The sequence below is a fragment of the Capsicum annuum genome, chromosome 8, assembly GCF_002878395.1.
Source record: "Capsicum annuum cultivar UCD-10X-F1 chromosome 8, UCD10Xv1.1, whole genome shotgun sequence".
NCBI classification, from domain to species: domain Eukaryota; kingdom Viridiplantae; phylum Streptophyta; class Magnoliopsida; order Solanales; family Solanaceae; genus Capsicum; species Capsicum annuum.
This window is the reverse complement of record NC_061118.1, coordinates 41,434,016-41,458,971: the sequence shown is the minus strand read 5'-3', so window position 1 is coordinate 41,458,971 and position 24,956 is coordinate 41,434,016.

Below are 24,956 nucleotides of genomic sequence, written 5' to 3'. Positions count from 1 at the left end.
AACCAAATCAGCTTATTTCTTACCAGTTCATACCTCTTATTTATTCAAGGATTATGCCAAGATCTATCTTAGAGAGTTATTTATATTACACAGAGTTCCATTATCCATTAGTTCAGATAGAGGTACGAAGTTCTCTTCTTGTTTTTGGAAAGACTTCCAAAAGGGTCTTGGTACCCAAGTTTATGTCAGCAAAACATTTCACCCTTAGATAGATGGTAAAGAAGAGAAGATAATCCTGTCTCTACAAGATATTTTAGGAGCATCTGCCATTGACTTTAAGGGTAGTAGGGATGACTATTTGCCTTTGATTGAGTTCAAATTTAATAATAATTATTATTCCAGCATTCAGATGGCTTTGTTTGAGGTGCTCTATTGGAGGAGATGTAGATCCTCTATTAGTTAGTTTGAAGTGGGTGAGGCTATAGTTTTAGGGCCTATCTTTGTATTTGATGCCTTAGAAAAAGTTTAGTAGATCAGGGAAAGGCTCCAGTTTGAGATTAGTGACTTTATGTATTTGAAAATCTCCCCTATGATGGGAGTGATGAGGTTTGGAAAAAAGGGGAAACTCTGTCCCCGATATGGAGGCCCTTACCGAATTCTCTACCGTTTCAGAAAGGTAACTTACAAGGTTGATTTTTCTTCCAAATTAGCTTCAGTGCACCCCGTGTTTCATGTCTCCTTGCTAAATAAGTGCATAGGTGAACCAATAGTTTAGTAATGATAGATGTCACTGATCTCCAAAATAACCTCTCATATGAGGAAATCCCTCTCTAAATTCTTGATTTTCAGGTTCGCAGACTAAGAAACAAAGAGGTTTGTCTAGTCAAAGTTGTTTGACAGAATCAGTTCGTTGAGGGAGCTACTTGGAAAACATATGTAAAGATAGGGACCAAGATCCTCACCTGTTCTCTTCAAACTGAGACTCAGCTCAAGGTAACAACATTCCTTGAATTTACTTAGTTCCATGCTCAGATTACCTTTACAACTGTGTATTTGTTCAGTTGCATAGCATTCTCATATCACGCATACCTTCATGAAAAAACTCAGTCATATGTCATTTCTTCAGAACACATTCATGCTTCAGTTATGCATGTCAGTATAATAGTTTAATATATTAGTAGATTCAGTCATGAAACCATGCTTCACATGTGCCTGATCAATATATAAATTTACTCTATCAGAAATCTAAGCTGAGTCTCATTCGAGGACGAATGTTACCAAGGGGGAAATATTATAAGACCCCAATAAGATCAAATCTTAACTCAATCCTTTAGACTAGGGAAAGAGGTCCCAGACTTAAAAATTTCAGCGAAGTGTTGATACTTAGAATTTATTTTAACCTACATAAATTGGTAATCTTATTTCATGACCCTTCTGACATTAAAATGTCAATCCTTGGATTGAATCATGATCAGGTGTTTCAATATGTTATTTTGGGTGAGATTTGGATTTTTTGAACCTCATTTGAATCTTATTCAAGTGTCCAAAATTGAGGGTTGATGCAATCTCGATGCATCGCGTCACCCATAGCTCGACATATAATTTTTCCCCAGCATTAAATTCAATTCTAGTGAACAAAAAAAAATTCGATCTGGCGCGTTGGTCATCATATTAATACTATCGACATGGTATGTCGCTTACCGCATTACTTGGCACATTTTTAGACATTAAAACTCTGCATCTAGAGGGGTATTTGGATCACTATCCCACCATTAATCATCCGTAAAAACATGATATCAACCTACTCTAATGGCAAAATCTCTTATTCTTAGTAAAATTTATTCCAGAACAAACCTAGGGCATTCAAATTTCAAGATCAATTTTCAAGAACATACCACCAATCTTCATAAGTTTACTTACTAAGGTATGTTAGGTGTTAATCCATGGGTTTCCTTTCACCCTTGGTGTTCAAGAACCTATTTTAAAATTTTAAGATGATTGCTTTCATGAATTCCATGTTGAGTTAAATTGTATTCATGAATATAATTTTATTTGGGTTCTATTCAATGATTAGTTGCAAAATTCATATGAATTAAATTGCACGTGTTTTGTTTTATGTAGTTTTATGTTGGAAACCCTTGAATTTGTGATTTTGGAATTATGATCATGATATGTGTATGTGACTAGTATTATGTGCATAAACTATGCCCCATGTGTTTGATATATTGGTCCCTTCAGGATTCTTAGTCTCTTTGGTAAGGTAGCATATGAGCTCGAATTGCCTTCAGATCTATCCTCAGTTCATCCAGTCTTCCGTGTCTCTTTTCTCAAGAAGTGCATAGGTGACCCAGTAGTTGTAGTCCTTATTCAGAGCATTGACATTCAGAATAGCCTATCTTATAAAGAGATTCCAGTCAAAATCCTCAATTATTAGTCTCGTAGGCTGAGGAACAAAGAAGTCCCTCTAGTTAAGGTTCTGTGGCGGAATCATTCTATGGAGGGAGCTACTTGGGAAGTAGAAGTAGACATGCGAACAACGTACCTTAATTTTTTCTCTGCTAATTCAGACTTAGCTCGAGGTAACCATTTTCCTTAAGCTTGTTCAGTTACATGGTGAAAATTCTAGTATAAAATTTGTATCAAGTATCAGTGCATAGCATATCATGCATTCATGAGTTCAGATTATCAGTCATGCATCAGATATGCATGTTCAGTTAGGATATATTCAGTTTAGAATTCAATTCATTCCTAAAATCATGTGCCAGTTGAGCATGATCATTGTATGTGTCATTTTATATTTTATCCCCTCTCAAGCAGTCATCATTCGAGGACGAATGTTTCCAAGGGGCAGATATTGTAATACTCCAAAAAATCCAAACCAATATTAGAGACATATACCAAGCTCATCCATAGTACATCATGGTTATTTTATAGTTTTATGAGTAGGTTAGATGTATATTAAGGCTTCAAATAACTCCCAGCTATCAGACAAATCAAAACATTCCTTACCGATTGAATTATGGAGAAGGATATTGGTATAGTCAACTTTAAACGATAATATCTCTCATTATACATGGAATTTTTGGCTTAATGACCTATTAATAGATATATAATTTAATTATCTTTCCAACGATACCAATTTTGCCTAAATCCAATTTCGGTACAAAGAGTTATTCGTATTTTACTCCAGCATGTCAGGCTGGAAATAGTTTGACGACATTCGTGGTAGCTTACCACATTTGTGACACCCTACGACCAAAGTCGTCATCCTTAGGTATAAACCAATTCATTAGTGATGACATTCATGGAAGATTATCATATTTGGGATGCCCTACCATAAAGGTCATCAGCCTTAGTCAGAAACCAGATCCTAAGTGACACGTTCGTGGTAGCTTACCACATTTGTGATGCCACATCACAAAGGTCGTCATCCTTAGGTAGAATCCAGCTCCTGTGTGATGACATTCGTGGGAACTTACCATATTTGTGATGCCCTGCCACGAAGGTCATCAGCCTTAGGTAGAAACCAACACCTAAGTGACGACATTCATTGTAGCTTACCCAATTTGTTCGCTCTACAAAGAAGGTTGTCAGACTTAGGAAGAAACCATCAATTCCAGCTCCTGTGAGACGACATTTTCGACATCTTACAACTTTTTTGACGCCTTGTCAAAAATGTCGTCAGCTATTATTTTTAGCAACTGGGAATTTATTTCATAAGGGTATTTTGGTCATTTCTTTCAGCTTCCACGACTTATAACCCAAAAGAGGCATAAATTTTCACATTTTTTCTTCAGTTAAGCATCTTAAAAACCCTCTCTTACACTCTCAACCACAATATTGGGGTTTTCTCTCAAGATCATATCCTTAAGAGTAACCCTAAGGAATTCTTCAAGAACCTTCCAAAACATTATATCTCTTTCAAGATTCAATCACTAAGGTATGCGTAGTATTTATCTATGGATCCAATCGTTTATAGAGCTCAAGAACCATATTTTAAATACTATTTTGTGAACTTTTTATGGTGATATGATCATTTACATGTTGATGATTGTTGTTTAAGTTTCAAGATGATATCTAGAGGTGTTTTCATGGAATATATATGCTTGTTAGTTGAAAACTATGAATCTTAGATGGTGTAAAATGGTACAAGTTATGAAACGCACCTATTCCTTAAAGAATGCATGCAAGGTGTTAAAATGCTTAGGATGCTAGAAACTCATGTTTATATGGTTCCATGATATCTAAATGACGATTCCATGTTAGCTATATAATTTATATGAATTCCATGCTTTCATGTGTTTCTATTGTTGTGGTATGAAGCATGTATGATAATGGAGATATACAATATTAACATGAAATATAGCTATGCACTCCCTACTATGCATATTATATTGAGGAACTACACGATTTATAATTTACTTTATCTATGATAATGTGAATTGTGGACTCCAATCTTATGATCAAGTTAGTTATGTTGTGTCAGTTTCCTTCCATTGAGTCTTGGGAGTATTCGTACTCAAAAACTATAGTTGTGTGCCTAGAGCCATATCATGTTTCACGATATACAAAATCAATCCATGATTTAGTATTAATCAGTTAGTCATGTGACTCAGAAAACCTCATGGACTCAGTCAGTTATCAGATATCAGTAGTATTCCGTTAGTCTATAGAATTCAGTAAGTACCACTTATGTACAGTCAGTTAAATCATGTTCATTCTCTTCAGATAGGAGTAGGAGTTATCACCTAGTGAACCCAAGGATGGGAACTCACCTGTATATGAGGGTGTGATTCTTAGAAGTCATCCTTGGATTCCAGAACTATGTAGGCAGCATAGGTTGAGATATCATTGCCTGTTATATGAGGGTAGATGAGGTGGCTTAACCTGTTATATGAGGGTTCCCACCCTTCTCACTAGAGTTAACTGTTATATGACGGTTGTTCACATGTTGTCCTTGCCAGTGGTGTGATATTGACACCTTTCCATTCAAGGCATAGATTGGATCCCATCTTAGCCATAATGGCACATATGGGGCATGTCGGTTAAACAACTACCTCCCACAGTTTCAAACTCAGTCTCAGTAGATGAACTCAAATATTTCTTTAGATATCAGTATACAAAGATTGTCAGATACAGTCAAATCCAGTGATAGTACAGAACTCTTATAGTTCCATCAGCTTTAAGACTGTTAGATACAATCACCCATGTTATCAAAACTACAGTTTCAGCCATGTCAGTTATCAGTAAACCATGTATTTGCATACATATCTAGTTATCACGTACTCACGATCTTAGTTACTATGTATGTATGTTTACACTCTCACGTTTATATCAGATAGTTAGTTAGCATTGTTCATGCATGTAAACACTTTTGCATTAGCCTGACTTACTCGTATACTCAGTACTCTAGTTGTACTGACGCATCTGTGCTATGGTGCTTTCTTTTTATGTTACACCATAAGTTCAGAGACACGAGTCCCAGACCAGCAGTAGAAGTCGCATTCAGCATACAGAGTTGCAGAGAGTCCTCTTTATTTGAGGAAGATATTATTTAATTTATTCATTTATTTCTTCAGTTCAGTTTTATGGAGAAAGTTGGATACATATTCCTTCAATTCCTTATTGAGACTGTACTTAGAGACTTTCAGATTCATTATTCAGACTTATGTTCAGATTTGATTCAGTTTTTAGCTGTTTTGGGTATCTTTCACCCATATTGATTTTATGTTTTGACAGATTCTTTATTTCGTTGAACCTTATGGCCTACATGTTCATGTTTTCCACATTATTACGTTATATGCAGTGTATAGGTATAGATATCAGTAATGGATTAGCTTGTGGTCCCTTCGGGTCATGAGCACATGTAGCATTCCGATTCAAAAAATTGCGGCATTACAATTATGGACTTGAGAGTTTCTTATAACCGATATAACAACACCATGTGAGCCACATGGAGTCCAACACATTTTCCTCCTAAGGAGATAACCCCACATTTGTGGGAGCGTCGTACTCTTGCCAGGAAGTACATCTTCAACTTCACAATCACAATCCCACATTCGGCTTTTGACCCACAATTACAAACATCAATCCTACTATAGCATGTAGTTTTGGAAGAATACCAAATTTCCCTCTTGGTACTAAATACTCCACCCAAACTTAACTCAGTTGGTATTAGAAAATCCCCCTTAATCAATATCAATTCATGGGTCTATCATGAATGCCAAAAGAATAATATATCTCTTCGGTAAATCATATACAACCGTGGATTCCTAACTCGACTCAAAATAAAACAATCTTTCTCAACATCAAGATGTATCAATTCATTTAGTCATGGCATCATCAATAACTTTGAGGAAATATCAAGACTCATTATAATAACTCAATCTTATGAACCAATATACTCAATAAACCAATTTTTCATAAGGAAGCTTAAAGCTTCACACATATCTTGAAAGCACTTGAAATACCAACTCATGGTAGAACATGAAATTCACAATATTAAATATCAAGTCATAATTTAGAAATTGTAAAATAATCATATATCACAAATTTCAAGAAAACATCATATAACTCATTCCTGACTCTAAAGCTCAAATATTAATATATATATTCAATAATCAAACTTCTCATAGAAAAGCATAAATCATGACTCTTATCTCAAATCATTTGGAAATCATCAACTCATAATAACGATATTCAACTCATGGTATAATTTATCAATTTAATAAATAAAATGATGAAATAGTCATGTGTATTGATCTTCAATAGCTCAAATATCATAAATCATTAATAAATTAATTTGGGTGTAAACCTACTTTGCAAAATCATGAATTTCAATTGTAGAAATTAAATCTTTGGGCAAAAGAACGAAAGAAGTGTTCTTGTTCAAACCCCACAGACCTTGGATTATGGATTTAGGATGAACAAGCTTGATTGGGAACTCTTTTTCACACTTTTGAGCTAAGTTTCTTGATGCCTTTGACTTGCATACCTTGAATCTTGTACCAATTTATAAAATCTAAGGTTGGATTCTTGATGTTCTTGGGAAATTTGGATTGGATTTTTGAGAGAGAAACCTTAGTATTCTTGATGAAATAGAAGAAGAATGAGGTTTTCTTCTTTACTTGGATATATATAGATGGTCAAAATTGGTGGAAAAGATCAAAATACCCTTTTAAAAATGCCCCTTAATTGTTGAAAAAATGTCTACCGACATCCGTGATACTCCGTCAGACCCGAGATAGGCCATTAACAAATGTCATCACAAAAGGGTCGAATTTTTCATTTTCTGCCCAAGGCTGATGAAGTCGTCAGAAATGTCATTAGAAAATGATGACATCGTCAGAAATGGCGTCAGAAATATGATAGCCCATCAGATCCGTCGTCACCATTTTCCAGCTTGACCATGTTGGAGTAAAATTGAAATAACTCTTTGCTCCGATATCGGATTTTGGAGAAATTGGTATCGTTGGAAAGATAATTTAATTATCTATATTTTGATATGTTATGAGCTCAAAAATTCAAAGAATAATGAAAGATATTCTCGTTTGAATTTACTATACCAATATCCTTCCCAAGAACTCAATCAGTAAGGAATGTTTTCATTCACCCAATCATTAGGACATCTTTAAGGCCTTAATACACACCATCCTCGATTAAGAAAAAACCAAAGCACTATAATTTATTTCTCAAAAGCTTGATACATTGTTTGACTATTGGTTAGAGTCTCGGGGAATTGCAAAATGGCTGTAACTTCCTAAACTGGTGTCTAATTCTGGTGAATCTTATGTCGATGGAAAGCTTATCCAATTCTCCACATGATCGAGAGTAGAATTTAGGGAAATGCAACATCAGATAAATAACAATAAATTTTGAAGTCATCCATATTCACTCAAAATATAGATTTAGGCTTAAGAAACGATCGGGGTATTACAATATCTCCCCCTTGGAAACAGTCAACCTCGAATGTTACATTTTGGCCAAGAATATAGAGAAAACGGAAGACACACAGCTGAAACAACTTGCAAATATAAATCTATATCTTTCTAAACTTTGAAGTACTTCATTGAATGTATAAACTCATGATGTGAATAACTATAAAACTGGATCCGAGACTGGAAAAAATAGATAGAGAACAACTGTAATCCTCGACTGAATCTGAGCTAATTTGCTTTCTTCCTATATAAAAGAGCGGGCTCATAGTGAGAGTTTAGAATTCACTTGATATGATAAGGGTGCAATCGTACTCATAGACGGCAAACAGATAATTTTTGCAGGCATAGGTCATGAGAAACAAGGGGTATTACATTGTCTGGACTAGAATACTTGGAAAACAAAGATTGTTCAATGAATGCTCATAGAATGAATCACAACTATATATTCGAATCTGAAACTAGTTCCTGATACACACACTGAAATGAATTCGTAGATTTTTAGGAACGAGCAACTACTCACCGGATTGCCCGTACTTATGAAACTTCGAGTGGTAAGACCAAACTAGTTTGAAAAGAAAAAAATGAAAGGCCATATAAATCTATCTGCCTCATTTTTAAAAAAAAATAGGTTGCTAGCAATGCAAACTGAATCGTACTAGATCACTCATACTTGAGTAGAGGATTTTTTCAACACCCTTTCAAGGAATTATAATGGTCTGTAGGAGAAAAGAACTTTAGGCAAGATCTAAACAATACATCTGAATCAGAGATCATTGAATTACCATAGTCCCATAACTTGAAACCTAAACCTATGAATCATAAGTCAGGATAAATGTACTAAGCTTCAAGAAAGGCAAATCCTTACTCTCAAACTTAACCATACTTCTAAAACACTCTCTCGACTATACTATACCTTTCTGATACTATACTTGATTGATTTAACATACAATCCTCACATGACACCGATACTTCCATCTACTCATATTCCCTCTAACCAAACCCCCTCATCATCTTCATGCCTAACCTAGAACCACAAGATTTTCCACATAACCCCATTCTGAATCATGAGCTCCCACACATCTAAATTTTTATAACCTCTCACTTCAAGAGTAATTCTCATTACCACTTCAAAAACTCCAATCCATCGATCACTAGCGATTTACTAATGTGCAAAGCACCCATCTGCATGCACACAAACACGACATTCAATCCTATGTTCATAACCACATGCGCATTCCTAATCAAATACTTATGCATCCTTTTATTCATATGCTACACACTTCTTACCAAGAAATTTTCCATGCACTTACCTTAAGCATACCTGATATACTCTTAACTAATCAAGTCCTACACAAACGCTTCACTTTAAATCATGGAATTACACAAAATGAACCTACAACAATCTTTCCAATCATAAGACATTAAACATCAACTAACCATAACATGTATCAAATGCTTAGCCTTAATCTTACTACATATTACCGCCAAGCCAAAGTAGGCATAGCACCCTCTATTATTGATAAGGAAATATCTCTTCTCTCCCGACTAAACAACTATTCACTACCACTATCTTGGGCAAGGAAAGATAACTAAAAGATTAGAGCATGAGGATCTGACACATGAATAGATACTATGAATAACTTTACACTCAAGTGAGGCTTGAGAAATAGAGAATTTAACATCATAAACCCATCAAAGAAATACGTCCAGGGGACATGCATGATATGAATCTGAATTTCTTTCTTGCTGATCATTAAAAGTAGCACTTGAACATTGAAACGAAATATATCACAAAGCTTGAGTACATAAGTTATGCATTGCATGACCTAAATTGGGAATTTATAACCATGAAATGTGATTCCAACTGGTGAAAGGTCTGAGACTCCATATTTCGTTAACTAAGTAAGGACAGGATTTTCTTATGGCATGCCTGGACATGAATCATGATCATGGAATCAAAATGCAAAGCATGAATAAATACAGGAATGACTGAAAATACTAAAACAAAAATGGGTTGAGCAGTATCCCTTCTCACAGCTGTTCCATAACTTATTGGCATACCCACAAGAACCGGACGAACTAACCTGGTCACTTGTTCTACTATCTCCCCCTTAGACTAAAGCTATCACATTTCTTGACTCAATTATTAGGAACATCGTTCATTGCCTAACTAGTTTTTCTCCACCTAGCAAATCCACGAAACTTACTAATTACGCCATATACAATGACCCTAGAAAAAAAAAGCAGCCCCACAGAACCTTGGACAAGATTTCTCACAAAGAACACAAAATCAAACTTAATTACAAGTTGATCAAACTCAAGCTCTTGCATACATTGTCCAAGCCCATTAGATCACTTCCCTCTAACTAGCACCATTAACCAAGAAATCATCACACCCACCTTCATAGCCACCATTCATCCAAGCTTAATGCCTAGCGCTCAGTATAACTTACAACTTCACCTCACACACACCATTCTCACTTGAAAACTATAAAACAAAACATTAATAAACACTAGTCCACTTAAAACCTCTAATAACAATAATTGGTCATAATCATATGGCCTCTCTCATTTATAATCCATCATTATGACGTTCTTCTACCCATCATTACTATCTATCCTTCATACATAACTTAACTTAGTTTATAACTCTCTAAGCCTCAATTTAACTTTTCCTTGCAATCTCAGGAGCATCAAAGCTAACAACACTCATCCACGAAGTATCATCATCCATAACCTATACTTATCTTGTGCAACATACCGTTAACAAGTCTTTTCATACCTTAAGCAAACTATCATTTACGTCTACCAATAACTCCTTCTCTTTTTTTATAAGCCGAGACATAAGAACAATACCACTTCATCACTAACTCGATCACATACAAAAGGCTGAGCTATACATAGTTCCTATAAATTATACTTTCCACCCTTTCTTTCCATCATACCTCTAAACCAGTTCTAACCCGCATGAGGAAAAAAGATACACAAGGAGTCGCTAGTGAATCAAAATAGGCCTCACCCGGTGTCACTAGTCTTTGATTTGAATTTTCGAAAAGAATTTGAGATGGATAACAAAGCAATTATGCTAGTGAATTGAAAGAGCCCCACACGTCTTCACTAGATTTTTAGTTCCAATATGATAAAGATAACAAGGTTACAAGAGATAGAAACTCACCATACAATATTTGATAATCTAGTAATACACATCTTACTCTTTCTTAACTGAAATAACCATAAGGGAGAGGGCGAAAATTGAACTTAGGAAACTTAGAACACGTTGGTAAGCTTTTCTCAAGCTGCTTTATGAAACTTTTGAAATTTCTCTCTTGTAAGTCTGAAAGAATTATCATTGGGAGAAAATTGGAACTCGCTGATCATGATACCTCATGAATAGTACATGGAAAAGGAAGTATAGATTATCAATATAAATTCTAAGAAGGAAATCTGGAAGTGCAACTGACTTGGGCTTATTGCACAATTTATAAGAAAAATATGATAAGGCACTAATAGGGTACTTTCTAGCTTATTTACAACTTTATAACTATCTGTGGGGATTGTTTAAGAAAGTGATATCTAAAGAAAATTGAGTTTTACTATCTCTAATACGTTGAAAATAAGGTGGGGATGCCCCGAATAGGGTAAGATGAGAATCTGCATAAGTTTCTCAACAAACCTTTCTATAGCATGATCTAAGACATAAAAGAATGGAGACCTTTCCTAATGGTCTTATAGCCTCTCAAAAAAAAGTACAGACGTCTCTGTACCATTCTGCAAGAATCTACTAGACACGACTTCATAGACACCCTAGGAAACTTGAACTCTGTGCTTTGATAAAAAGTTTGTAATGCCTAAAAATTGAGGCCAAAACATCACACGGTGCTTAGGGGATAAGTGACCCTAAGTTAACCCTTCTATTGGCTTTACTTATAAGCAACTAAACAAAATTCCAAAGTCAACATGAGATCAGCAAAAACATAGAACTTATCTGAACTTAATCAATACAAATGTGAACTTTACAAGATTACACCTTTACTTTTATAAAATGAAACTGAAACTAATACATCAACTTCTACTGACTGTCTATGAAGCCTCTGCTGGACTGACTTCAGATAGATGGGTCATGACTCCCAACTACGCAATCTCAATACGACTAAAGTAAGAAAAATACAATATTTTTCGAACTATATAACTGACTCAAGCCCTCGAATCAAAAGAACTCATCACATGCTAACTGAAAGCTATAAACTGACTAAATGCGGTATCTGTGCTATAACTTGTACCTACTTTATAAGGCACTATAGCATATAGAAATATATGGGGTTCAGTACTTTAAGGAATGTACTGGGTATGTGGGGGTGCAATGCAACATTATAAATAATATCATAAATAATTATGAAAATCATGCATGGTGACGATAATGACTTTCTTCACTTGAATTAGCTGAAAATATATTCCTTATAAATCATCAATAATAGTACCCACATTATAAATCTCATAAATCATTATATTGAGCTCAAACTCTTTAAATCATGACATAGAGTGACTCGGTAACTCATGAAAACTTGGACTATTATGGACTTGGGAGTTTCTTATAACCGATATAACTACATCATGTGTGCCGCATGGAGTCATGCGTATTTACCTCCAAAGGAAAGAACCCTACAGTAGCAGGAGAGTCATACTCTTGCCAAGGAGTACAACCTTACTTTTATAATCACAATGTCAAATTTGGCCTTTGGCCCACAATTATCAATATCTTTCCTATGGTGGCACGTAGTTTTGGAGAGATACCAAATTTCTCGCTCGATGCTAAATACACCTACCAGACTCAGCTTAGAACACGTTAAGAAATCCACCTTAATCCATATCAATTCATGGGTCTATCATGAAGACCAAAACAATAATATATCTCATCGATAAATCATATACAACTGTGGATTCCTAAATCGACTCAAAATCAAATAATCTTTCTCAATATCAAGATGTATCAATTCATTTAATCACGGCAGCAACAATAACTTTGAGGAAATATCAAGACTCATTATAACAACTCAATATTATGAATCAATATACTCAATAATCCAATTTATCATCAGGAAGCTTAAACCTTGACACATGTCTTGAAAGCTTTTGAAATACAACCTCATGGTAGAACATGATATTCACAATATTAAATATCAAGTCATAATTTAGAAATTATAAAATAATAATGTATCAAAAACTTCAAGAAAACATCATAGAACTCATTCTTGACTCTCAAGCTCAAATATTAATATATATATTCAATAATCAAACTTGTCATAGAAAATCTTGAATCACGACTCTTATCTCAAATCATTTGCAAATTATCAACTCATAATAACGATATTCAACTCATGGCATAAGTTATAAATTTAAGAAATAAAATGATGAAATAGTCGTGTATCGATCTTGAATCGCTCAAATATCATAAATAATTAATAAAGTAATTTGGTTGTAAACCCACTTTGCAAAATCATGGTTTCAATAGTAGAAATTAAATCTTTGCGCATAAGAATGAAAGACGTGTTCTTGTTCAAACCCCACATACCTTGGATTATGGATTTAAGATGAACAATCTTGATTGGGAACTCTTCTTCACACTTTTGACCTAAGTTTCTTTATGCCTTTGACTTGGGTAACTTGAATCTTGAACCAATTTATAAAATATATGGTTGGACTCTTGATGTTCTTGGGAAATTTGGATTTGATTTTTGAGAGAGAAACCCTGGTATTCTTGATGAAATGGAAGAAGAATGAAGTTTTATTCTTTACTTAGATATATATATAGAGTCAAAATGGGTTGAAAAGACCAAAATAACCTTTTAAAAATACCCCTTAATTGCTGCAATAAATGGCTGATGACATCCGTGATAGGCCATCAGACCCGTGATAGGCCATCACCAAATGTCATCACAAAAGGGTCGAATTTTTTATTTTCTACCTAAGGCTGCTGAAGTTGTCAGAAATGTCATCAGAAAGTGATGACATCATCAGAAATGGCGTCAGAAACATGACAGCCCGTCAGAACCATCGTCACCGTTTTCCAGCTTGACCATGTTGTAGTACAATGGGCATAACTCTTAGCTCCGATATCGGATTTTGGCAAAATTGGTATATTTGGAAAGATAATTCAATTATATATCTGTTGATAGGTCATGATCTCAAAAATTCCAGGTATAATTAGAGATAATATCATTTAAATTTTACCAAACCAATATCCTTCCCAAGAACTTAATCGGTAAGGAATGTTTTTATTCGCCCAATCGTTAGGACATATGTAAGGTATTAATACACACCATACGTGATTAAAAAACAACCAAATCACTATGATTTATTTCTTAAGAGATTTATTCTTGGTTGCATTATTGGTTAGATTCTCGAGGAATTACAAAATGGCTCTAACTTCCTCACCTGGTGTCCAATTTGGATGAATCTTATGTTGATGGAAAGCCTATCAAATTCTCCACATGATCGAGAGTATAATTTAGGGAAATACAACATGAGTTAAATAATAATAAATTTGGAAGTCATCTATATTCACTCAAAAGATGGATTTAGACTTAAGAAATGATCGGGGTATTACATCACCTAAGACTGAATACAACCGAAGTTGATATTCTCCATTATTACGATATTGCTACTAAAAACCCCCCATTTATTTTTCCTGTTCTTCCTATTGATTGCAACATTTGAGAGCAACAATTCTAAATATTCCCTTGGGATTTGACCATAATCTTTATTGGGTTACTATATTTGACAAGAACTGCAAAAACTTCAGAGTAAAGGTATAGATTGGGCATTATCAAAGCTTAAAGTAGGCAAAAGGTTTATGTAGATCATATACTTTATGCCTTGATATTTGGGTTTGGTGACCAGCTGTTCCACAGTGAATCACCAATTAAGGGTGTGATTGGGTTTGGGAGGAAACCCAAGCTCAACCCCAGATATATTAGACTCTTTGAGATTTCTCACACAATTCGTATAGTGGCTTTTGAGTTAGCCTTACCCCAAAATTTTGCTAAACTCATTTCAGTTTTCCATGTTTCTATGTTTCTACAATATATCCCTAACTTGTCTCATGTGTTTAGAGGGTACGCAGTTTAGTTGGTTGAGCAGTTAACCTTTATCGAGGAGCCTATACTAATTTTGGGTAGTGATATCAAAATATTATAATTAAAGATCATTTGATGCACTACCTATTATAGTAGGATACTTTGGATATTGACAGTGAGATGCAGACCCGTATCCTTACCTGTTTGAGGATTTAGGTATATCCAAATCCTTTACTTTTACGTACAAAAGTTGTTTTAGTAGTTGATATTATAATGACCTTCTAGATCATTTTATGAATTTCTGCTGATTTACATTATTTAGAGTTTCCTATAGCTGCCCCAAATAATTTATGACTACATAGACTTTACATTTTTGTAATAGGGAAATTCATTTGGTTTATAGAGCCTGTTCACTATTTTGAAGGCTTCAATTGTTCAAATTGGATGTTAGGCAAAAACTTTAGTCTAAAAATCTTGTGTACTGATTCAAATTATTCCAACCAATTCAAAACATCAATTATAGGTTAGGTGGAACCTTGGTTTGGGTCTCAAGACTTTATTACTCATTTTAAGCTATTGGACAAAAGTTATGAAAAAGGAAATGAGTATAGGAGCAACTTTTTTATCGAAACAACTCTAGATAAAAATTTGGACATTGCCACTAAATCCAGAACATCAAATTTAATAGGATAGAATATTTTATTTGCATATATGACATTTCTAATGAATCTCGAGTGGTTGGTAGAGACTTGGAATATTCAAAGTCTCCAGCTGATGCAATAAAATCTGGATCAAATTCTAAAGCAACCTTTTTGGTGCTTTAGTGGTGGACACTATAGCAGCCCTTTGGGCACTTTAGTTGATTTGACAAACTTGACAAGTGTTTTTATTTTGGATAATCGCTAAAGCGCTAGTCAATTTAATGCCAACTGATCTCTTTAGCGACCTGCCATGTCAGCGGAGAACCACTTTAGTGGTCAGTTGGGCGTTTTAGTGCCAACAACTAATACAACCCAGTGTCCACTTTAATACCATTTGTGTACATGAGAAGGGTATAAATACCCTAGTTAGCTTGATTTTAACCATTCTTCTTCTATTCTCAAGAATTTTTAACCCGAAAAAATGGGAACTCTGGGAGATACAATTGTGGGTAAATTTACAGCTTTGATATAATTTATTTATGCATTTCTCCATCAAATGTGTGGTAAGCTTCCATCTATTTTAGGATTAAATCATTTATCTATTTCTAAGATTTCTAGAATTTTGTGGCTTGATTAAAGAACAATTAATGGTCAAAATTAACCCATTTTTATGGTAAATATTCCTTCGGCATCCATGTAGGCTAGATTTACCTTCTTCATATTTAAGCAATTTCGAGGGATGATTATAATATTATGGTAGATATGTGATGGGATATATGTGTTCGAATTCTGGATGAGAATATTTGAACTAGTTGGACCATCTATGCTATTTTGAAATCGTAGCATAGGGTGAAATTAGCATTAACAAAAATGGCTAAATTAACTGAGCTAGGTGAAATTGCCTTAGTTTTTCATGTTTAGGGTTGAATTGGCCCTAGTTACCTAAATTAAGGAAAACTGCCTTAGTTGCTATTATTTTAGGTGGAATTAACTTAGTTGTTCATGTTTGGGAAGAATTGCAATCTTAGGGCTATTCATGGCTTACTCAACATCTAAAAGTGAATTTAGATACCTTAGCCTAGTTTGGGGTAGGTTTTGCCTAAAAAGGATTTCAAAGATTAGAAGTGGGACCCTATAGCCCACCATATGAAAAGACTTTTGTTAGCCTTGCAGACTTATTTACACATGATATACTCATATTAGTATTTTGTTTGTGCGTTGAAGAGATTGAATATAGTTAATAAGTATGTTAGTTAGCTATTGAAAGATTAATATGGCTTTCAGATATGATTAATAATATGGCCTATCGACATACTTAATGATATAGTTATAGATGTGATTAATGATATGGCTTATATATATTATTATTGGCATGGATTATGTATATTAATAATGGCTTATAGATATGAATGTCTTAAAGATTTATTTAGTGCATTATAGATATGATTAATGACTTATAGATATGACTATTGAAATAACTTATCGATATGCTGATTGACATGGCCTATAGAAATAGTTATTAGAATTAATTATTAGATGCATATTGGTATGTTCATGTATGTGGGTACTGATTTACCTTATGTTTTAGATTCTTTGTTCCATGTATAGATATGAGTAAAAGGGATTTTATATAGTTACAGTTCATTTGTTTAGTCATTTAAGTCAGATTATCGATATGGATTATTGATAAGATTCATTGATATAGTTTATAAATAAGAATTTTATTTCTAGTTCAATGGTAGATGATGATTTTTATAACACGGGTTTTGGTCTAAGTCTTCCAATTAATGATAATGATGATGAGACTATTGAGTTTCGGTCCTAGTCCAGCATTTAAAATTATGCATGAGATGAAACTATTTGAATTGATTTATAATGATGGCGTGATGCTTTGGTGACTTATGGCTATTTTGTTTTCTAGATTCCTTGATTGTACTCTCCAAGCTTATGTGGGCCTACGTTGGGTTATTTATGTTTTCACCCTTGTTAGTTTATGTGGGCAAATATTTTAGTTACTATTGTGTGATCTTTATGTTACTATTTTGTATGTATTAATTTATTTGTGTACAACAGTGTTGGAGCTTATTTGTAGGTTTGCCCCATTTGCCTTCATTTACCTTATTTTATCTTTTATATTATCATAATTTAGATCAATCAAATGATGATGCCAACTGAGTACCTATTGTTTTTGAACTCATACTACAGTTCTGTGCCTTTTTGGTACAAATATGAGTACTAGTTTCCGCTACTAATTCCATCCACATGTACGACTAATTTTGGAGATTGGGTGAGCTATTGGAGTAGGAGTTACCCTTTTTCATTCTATTTATTTATATCTAGTCTTTCATCTTTAACACAGATGGTATTGACTATTTAGTACTTATAGTTCATTTGTAGTAGCTCTTGTGATGACATTACTTTTTCTTGGGAAGGTTGTTGATTTTCTATCTCCTATTCAGACTATTATGACTGTATTATTGGGATCAAAGTCTTGAATTATTAATTTTTGGATTTTAAGCCAATTGCACCACATTGCCCCATTGCAATTTTCTCTGAGCTACGGTTCGGCTTAACTACTGGTGAGATAAATTAGGTGTCATCATGAATCATAGATTGTGTCCTGGCAGTCAGTTCCTACTCCCACTCCTCTAGTTCCCCCATCAATTTTATTAGCGTAACCACCTAGAACTAATAGGCCCAGTCCTATGGTTTTTACTTCTTCAAGATTTTTGAGGACCACTTTGAGTCAAGCTTACAGAATTTGTTAAGGGATATTATATTATTTAGGAGTTTCTAGTTATACTAAACTTGAGGAGAGCATATTTGAGATAATTGTTTCTGCAGTGGAAGCTGCTTTAAATACTGTCCATGAATAGATATGAGGGTTTCATGAGACTACTTAGCTCTTTGGGAGAAGGTTGGGTGACTTTAGTGCTACACCACATCCTGTAAAGCTGAAGATTACGTCGGAGATGCAGGATGAGCTTTGATTCCCTAATGTTAAACTTGTATAAGGAGCTAAACGAGGATACCATCTGCAGTTCCTACTAATGTTGTTGATGTTGACCCTACTATTGAGGAGGAGTTTGATATCGATTATCATGCTTCTAAAGATGAGGCTGATAGTGTTGAGTTCATGGCCCATATTACGGATCATGGTAAAACTAGCATTAGTTATAGACTGACGTACCGGAGTAGATTGATTGATAGAAGACTAAGGAAACTATACTTGTTGCCACTTTGGAGAGGTACATTCATTAGATGATGTATATTTAGACCTCTAGCTGAGTTTCTATCATAGAGACGACGGATCTTGTACAAGACCCATCTAATCAAACATATGGAAATTAGCAATAATTCATCCCTGGACAGTTGAAACTTTGGTGATCCAGTCCCTACCTCAGTCTAAGACATATGTAAGAGAACCCTCACTCTCGCTCTCTTTTATTTATTTAGTATTTTTGCATTAATGGCAATGAAACTTTTCAATTCTGGTGGGGTGTTTATTTGCTGGAGCTATAATATTTGTGCTTCGTTTGTTTTGATACAATGACTGAGAGATTTCGGGATATTTTTTTTATATTTTTGGGCATTAACGTGACATTCTGATACTTTTTTATTTGGGTAGTAATATATTAATATTTGGTGCTTTGGAATTCATTGAATGTGTGGTCTTTGATTTGTTATTTTTATTTCATTGATTTTATTTTAGTTCGGTAGTGCTAGTTTTTTAAGACAATAACCATCTTTTAATGTATATTCAAAAGATAAGTGTACTAGCAATAATTCACTTTCACTCTAATAGTATACTTGGAGTGAGTATTTATAGGCGTCAATGATGATTTGTGTCCAAATTCTAAGATTTTTCCAATATTTTAAATTTTTCAATTGGTTTAGTTAATCTAGTTAGCTCTATTTCTTGTAAAAACCCAAATATGATTTTTTTCTACTTGAATACCTTCTTTGATAAGTGTTATGAATGTGGTACTTTAATCGAGAAAAGGTGTTTTACGTTTGCAATTGAGTGACATGTGTGAGTGAGAGTTCAATTTGATCTTTTGAATTGAGTACACACTCTAGTTCATAATAAAGAGTGTGTTAGAGAAGTGATGTTCACCATTAATCGAGAGTAGACCACTATTTCAACCAAATTGAGCCATCCCATTATGAGTGGAATGACAAACTTTGTCCTTTATTGAACCATAACTCATTAATCATTCATAATCCTCTCTTGAACTAAACCTTATCAAAGCTTCTAGGTGATGTTTATGACCAAATTATGCTAAAAACCGATGTTTGTGGTGGAGGAGACCTCGAAATTAGCATCTCCTTGTTAGTTCATAAATATGGGTACCATAAAACTCCTCTACCAATTATCCTTGTATGTATAGTAGATATATGAGAGGGGATCGGGGGTAAAAAAAATCAAAAAGAGATGTAAATTATTTCATCTTGTAAATATGTAGTTGTTTAAAGTTTAGAAAGATATGAAGAGGGAAATATCTTGAAAAAGAAATTGACCCGTGAATTGATCCAAAGATTAAACATTTTAAAAATTTATTGAGCAGAAGTCTCACTAGATGCTTTGAGGAAGTAGAGTCAACCTTAATTTTACATACCATACCCAAATCCTACAATACAAGCTAACACAAAATGTAGGTTATGTTGGAAGTGGCATTCTCATATGTGTTGAAATGTAGATTATGGGCAAGCTTATGGTAGGGTACTTGTGTTCCTTATATTCTTTTTTAGAGCGAGTGATTTGTGATAATCCCTAAATTTTTAAGTAAATATTTGAGTTGAATGAAGGATTTATGTGTGTGACAACATTCAATTGATGCTTAAGTATTATTCAATCTTGTTGGAGACTATGAGAAGATACTTATCTTGGTAAGATTTAGCCAACATTAGATGATTGTTTTTCATGATTCAGTTGATTGATAGGTTTGTTTTTAGCCAATGTTTCCAAAATCATCAAAGTAAAAGGTTTTTGCAAAAGGAAAGACAAGTGTCTAAGCTCCGAAGTAGTACTACTTGATGGAATTATCAATATTATTTTTGTATGCATTGGGTTGCTCAATGATGACAAAATATTAAGTTGGGGATGTTAATGAGGAAACAAGTTGTAACTCATTTGACCTAATAATGGAAGGAAAAGTTATCCTCAATGCTAGTTTATCTGCGATTTAATGTTGATTTGGTTAAATTTCAAGGTTAATGCCAAAAAGCAGCGGAAAGGATAAAAAGGAGCAAGTGAAGTCAAAAAGATCGAAGAGTGAAGAAAAAAGTGCACAAGGGCATCAGAAATACACATAGGCATATCACTGAAGTGAACAGTGTATCACCGAGTCAGGGCCTCCATCGCAAATCCCAATATCTTACTACCAAGAAATATTGGGAAAAGACGACAATGGTAATTGAGATTTTACGCATCACCGAACCAATCGGTGGGCCAAGTTATTTCTCACCGAATGAGACAAAAGCCAACAACAGGAGCATTGCAATTTAACAAATAATTTAGCCAGATAATAATTCAGCACAACACTGACATAATTAGCTATGGTATGATGCTAAACCTATTCATAGGAGGAGGCAATTTTGTAATTTTGAGGGCCGACTTTGCTAGAGATAGGTAAGCCTCTTTGGCCATTTAAAATCCTATATCTTGTCAATTTTCTGAATCTTAAGCTAATAATCAAACTCTAATTTTTGAATTAACAAGTTTGGGCTGGGAATTTGGATTTTTCATGGAAATCATTTGGATTCCTGAGTGAATATGGATGAAGAATTTGGTATAATTTATTTTTCTTACATTATGGTTTTTGGGGATATGCATTATTGAGTGTTAATTGTTGCATGGGTAGTGATAGTTTACCTTTATATTATCTTATATGTTATTATTTTAGCTAAATATTCATGATTTAATTTATAGATTGAGGCTGTAATCTTTGTCTAAGTATGAAACTTTTGTATTGCTTGAAAGAAAATGAACTAGTGATGAGATTTCATTAACAAAACTTGAGTTGCACTTATTTAAGTGATGATGCTAGTCATAGATTGCCCATTTCAAGGCCATTGGTTGTTTGCTATCTTAGGCAAGTGGTTTTTCAGAAAAATTTCACGTGATATTTTGTGGTGGATTGAAAAATCATCTTCAATACGTAAAACCTGTCCTAATCATAACTAATGAGCAAATATTAGGTATGTTTTCACGTACCCATGCATATAGCCATTCTCAAGAAGGCATAACCCCCAGTGGTTTAACCCATTGAATACAATCTGATAGTGTGTACTAGAAAAAAAATTCTAAATTTTTTAAATTAAAAGCAATTGTTTTACAAACACCCCTCCCCCTTCAATTTTTCTTTATTGTTTTATTTTAGCATTGAGAGCCGAAGTTACTATTGATAATTGAGGGTAAAGTTATTACTTTCGTTCACTATGAATTCGGCTCCGACTCTTGTTGGGTAAAAATAAATTATGAACAATCCCTTATCCTTTTGTAGTATAATTTAAGTGTTATTAGATATACACATCACTGGGAACTTGTACTGTGATATGCAGGGGGCAAAAGTGTTGTATGAGTACCAAAAATGAGATACTCAGTAGGCATCAACCGATTGAGCTCTAAATATAATGGAAGAATAAATAACACATAATGGAAAGAAAATACATAAGATGCACCAAATTAAGAAATGAAATTTGACAATAATATTGGTGAATGTCGCAACCCGAACTAGGATCTGGCTATGATTGGTATCTCAAGTCTCATGTAGATAAGAGATCACACCCTGAACCTAACCGAATCAAAGCCAAGACCCCCCTATGTTGGATGAATTATGAACATATAACTAGATAGAGTTCAATAAGCTTAAGAAAATTCAAAACAAGTCTATAAACAACGACTGACGACTGGCCAAACTACCAACCGACACCGCCTAATATCCACAGTAGTTAACACAAAGCCTCTTAAACAAATAACCAAAAACTGAATATCAATAAAGTGTCGAGATATGCCCCCGACTATAGTCAAAAAAAATATAAACACTCTAATACACAAGAGATCAAAACATGAAAATGTAGACTTTTAATGAATGGAAGCTTACCACTTCGATCTCAACCTACGAGCTGATCCCAAATCCTAATCACTAAGTAGGCGGATTAGAAGTATGATGAATTTCTACAACACATGGGGATACAACATTCGAAGACGGTTAGCGGTTGGAGAGCTAGTATGAAACTAAGGATAAGGATAATATAATGTCATGGTAAGCAGTTTAAAATCTTTCAAAACTAATTAACATAATCAAATGAATATACATATATACTTCACAATGGGGGATAGGGAACAAATCTTAATATGCACTTAAAAACCAGCCCTTACCCCCTTGTAGGGCCCCAACCCATGCAGCCGCACGAATAAGATAATAATCTTATATATAGGCATAGGGTACTTGAACCTCTGAAACATATACTAAGGTTACTTAAGCACCCAATCATGTAATAATTTATGGGGGACTCGAAACTCCCTAATAAAGTAATATTAGTGAGGGGGACTCGAACCTCCCTGGTCACATTGACCCCTGCATCGGTAAGCATAGTACCAAGTATCGGTTTCTCGGACCTCCACTTTCATGACTCAACTACACAACCCCTATTAATGTCCAATTAAAAAGTTTATCACACAATCTAATTCGTTGAACCACAATATACATTAAGGAATATATGTTGGTATCATCATAGCAACAACACCTGCAAGGTAATAATACCTGCCAAAATTACATCACTCGAGGATATCCACAACCATTTGGTTCAAGTTTGACAAATTCCCACATCTCTCATAATTAAAAACTAATTTCACACTATGGGGTTGGGGTCATAACCACCTCAAAAGTCACAAAGTTGGGAAAATCACAATTCCCTAGTTCATTCCCTATACCCATGCACCCACAAGTTCAAAATAATAATTATTTCAGGAAAATCATATGTAAACTGTGGGAAAACATTGTTCAAAAACAAGAATTCAAAAACCCTAAACCTTTTTTTCAAAACCAACATAAACATCTTATGAACAACAATAACAACAATAAACTAGTGTATTCCCAACAAGTGGGGTCTGAGGATGGTAAAATGTACGCAGTCCATACTGCTACCTTTGAAGAAGTAGATAGGTTGTCTACGATAGAACCCCAGCTCACGATAAAGAATAGTTAACAATGTCATAGTAATACATAAAACAGAATGGGTGGCATAACCGAAATAAGAAATGAGAAATAATAAAAAAATATATAAGAGAGACATGAAAACAAGAGCAATACAAAAATAAAAATAGAAAGTAAGAAATAAGAAAAGGACACCCCCAAGTAGTAGCATACACTAGCGGCTCCTACCAATGGACATAGTCCTAGGATTACTAACCCATCTGCACCAGAGCTCTATAACGAGTAGTTATAACCCACATATGCACTAGCTTTCTACACTTATCCGCGACCTCCACACCTTCTGATCCAGGGTCATTTCCTTAGTAAGCTGTAACAGCTCCATGTTACAGTTTTCTCTAAGTACATACTTTTAACAAATAATAATGAGGGAAGAGTAACATGTCTTAAACACTAAGCAATTTTGAAAGAAATTGACCCTTGAGACCTTAGATAAAATACTTGATAAAACCCTATCTTGACTTACTCAAAGGAATTCAAAGAGCCTTTTCGATTATTTGAGAAGTTACATAGATTTGTTTCTAAGTGCTAATGATTACCTAATGGGGTTATAAGACGTGGGTTTTAATTTGTGTAAGAGAGGAAATGTTTGAAATTCCCTAAACATAAGAAGTTCAAAAGGTATCGCCATTGAATAGAGGTAAATTTGTGACTTGTGGCCACTCCCTACGACTTGTCATAATGAGTTGTAACTAAGACAATATCTAGGACCTACACATATTGTTGACCCTATGACTCAACTGGTACCACTAATAATGAGACCCTATGACTCCTAGGTTCTAGTCGTAACCAATATAAAACGTAATTATGTGAGCCCTAGAGATCCTACAATTGGTACCCAACGTCACATAACAAGTCCTTATGGCTCATAGTGAGCCATTTCTACTCAAAGTAGACCACTTGATTTCTAATTTTTTTATGATTCCATCCCAATGACTCATTATTAGTGTTTGCAACTCCTGTCCCCATATTGTATCAAAGACAACAACTCATGCACCATTCACTGGACACCTTACGACCAGGGTTACCTGACCCGTCAAGACACGTTACACTCTTTAGGTGAGTCATTCCCAGAGGAGAAAGCTAAAAACATAAGAGAATTTTTTAGGACCAAAAACCTATGTTACGTACTCTCCCCTATGATTA